We start from the raw sequence: 2938 nt of genomic DNA, 5'->3' as shown, positions 1-2938 counted from the left end.
TTTCGAACAGAAGCCAGAAGGAAGTTAAGATCTTCTGGAGTCAAATATCACATCTAAAGAGGGTTAATTGATGAATGAAATATGGGAAAAACAGAGCCCTAAGCCTCTCGGGTTCGTGCTTGATATGAAATGTCCTTTTGTATATAGTTTTAAGTGTGTTGGCTTTGTGAATTGTGGTTGAACAATCGATTTTATAGGTAAATAATTGAATGCTATGAATGATTGATCTCACCTCAATGAGATTAATCTTAAGCCCTATTTGATAACAACAATTTTTCATGGAACTAGGAAATGCAATTCCATTTTCCATCTTTTTGGCTATTTGATGGCTTTTTTTCTACGAAATTCCTTTCTTTGGTTTCTTGGAAAGGGCCAATTTTCTTAGTTTTCTAGGGTTTCTTTTTCTTTTTCTTTTTTCTTTTCTTCTTCTTTTTTTTTTTTTTTGGCAATTGAAACAAGTTCTATTCCTAATTGTAAAAAAAATATTTTCCTTTAATTGATAATTTTCATGTAAAATAAAGTTAAACGAAGACCAAAAGATAGATGATTTTTTTTCATTTTTTTTTTTGGCAGTGAAGACAATTTTATCTCCAATGACAGTAAATTATATTTCTTTAATTGACAATTTTCATGTAAAACAATTTCAAACGAACACCAAAAAATACTTTTATTTCAACATTTTTCACGTGAAAAATTATACCAATCAAACATAATAGGTAACAACTCTCACTAAAACAATTTATGGGCAATTCAATTACCTGAAATTTGTTTTCTTTTCATCCAAATTTCATCTCTGCAATCAAACGAACCCTTACATTAATATGCACAAGTCTACATTAGGTTCTGATTTTATTTTATTTTTTTCCATATTGAAGAATTAGGGAGTCATGTTGCAATCAAGAAGAGGGGTGTTTATATATATGAAGTGTTTCCTTACGAAATGGGCTGTAGCGATTGGAATGGTAGGTGTTAATATGCCTAAAATCACATGTGATTCCTTCACTTTATTCTTGTGGGTATAATTTGTTTCTCCACAAGTAGGGACGGATGTAGAATTGGATTCAAGATTCGGGTACAAAATTTCAAATTGGACTACTACACAAAAAAAAAAATTTACACATAAAAATTGATTTTTTATCAAAAAACAATAAAAAATACCTTAAAAAAATAAGCTCTTGGACCTGAGGGGTGCAAGTACAAGTACGGAAAATCCTTGTGCGCATATGAAAATATTTTATTCTTCACTTAAAAATACATTTTTAAATGCGTATTTGACATCATACTGCCCAAAAAAATGAATTATTCACTTTTTAAGACGGGCAAGCGACCATATATAAGCCTTATACGCTGACTATAACTGAAATAAAATATGATACAAGTAGATTTTGTATTATATAATTGCTCTAAAAAGTAGGTTTCATGGTTACATTTTTGTTTGTTTCTTAAAGATACATTCTTTCACACGAAAAATTAGAAATTTCTTTAGATAGCAACAAGATATTCAAAGCTTACCATTGCTGTGCAATATTAAAAAGGACTGTCTCATAATATTAGTGTTTTAAAAATCGACCGGGACATCAACCCGAAAAAAGAAAAATGGTCAAGGGTCAAATGGTCGAACCGAGATCTACCAGAGGTCAAACTGGATATCAAAATTAAATAAATAAATACTCCAACAAACTCTAAAATATTATAGAATAATTCTACATATACATTATGATATTTATAAATGTGTCCATAATGTACACGTGAAATTCCATAATTGAAGGGTTGAAAAAACTGGTTTTCAAGCCTCCAATGATGTTATGCCACTTATACATTATGGACATCATAATTATATATAACTTAACCCAATATTGTAACAATAACAAAATTTTAAATTGTAATAGTACTAATTCAAAGTAAATATAAATTAATATTTGTCAATTAGATTTAATAATTTATTATCCTATAATTTATTTTAAAACATCAAAAACTAACAATTGTTGTGTCTAAAATAATTTGCTCTGTTAAAATTGAAATTATTTGTGCTTTTGAGGCCAAAATTTGTTTAATAGAAAGAAAAAATTGAACAATTATTAAATATATAAATTACAAAAGATTTTACAACTTATCCCACATTGGAAGTTGAGGAAAATATTGCATGTCTCTTCTCTATTAAAACAACACGTACTTATCCTGCATTGGAAGTTGAGGAAAGTATTGCATGTCTCTTCTCTTTTAAAAACAACACTTGTATTGGAAGAAAGGTAAAATTGGGCTTGCCAATGCTTGAGCCCATTTATCAAAGTAATTATAATTTTATTATTTTTTTCGAAAAAAAATGGTAAAAATCGTGATTGATTTTCCGATTTTTGGCTAAAATGGCCGGATCAATCAGTTATGTACTGATTTTTTCATTTTCAGTTAATTTATTAGTACCTGATCGGATTTGAGACCGGTTCCTGATTTTTCCGGTGGCCAATCCAGTCCGATTTTCAAAACATTGCATAATATTGAATGATTTTTTAGTTTCTTTTTCTTTTTTTAGATGTCAAGCGATATCTCACTACACATGACATTAATATTATGTTTGGTAAATAACTGTCCAAGATGAAAAAGAAATTAAAATTTTTTAGTTTAAAATTTAAATGCTTTGAGTAGATTATTTTCTTAATTTATATGAATAATTTGACTTATTATTACTCGGACCACAACTTATTAGAAATTGTCTCAAATAACTTTGTATACAAAATTGTTTGGAGGGAAAAAAATATGAAAATCCCATCTTAATTTATATGAATAATTTGACTTGTTATTACTCGGACCACGATTTATTAGAAATTGTCTCAAATAACTTGTCTAAAAAATTGTTTGGAGGACCAAAAAAAAATAAAAAATTAAATTAAATTAAATTAAAATATATATGTGTGTGTGTGAGTATGTATATGTATATATA

Source organism: Olea europaea, chromosome 23, assembly GCF_002742605.1.
Source record: "Olea europaea var. sylvestris chromosome 23, O_europaea_v1, whole genome shotgun sequence".
In the NCBI taxonomy this organism is placed as follows: Eukaryota; Viridiplantae; Streptophyta; class Magnoliopsida; order Lamiales; family Oleaceae; genus Olea; species Olea europaea.
Note: the sequence above shows the minus strand (reverse complement) of the source record.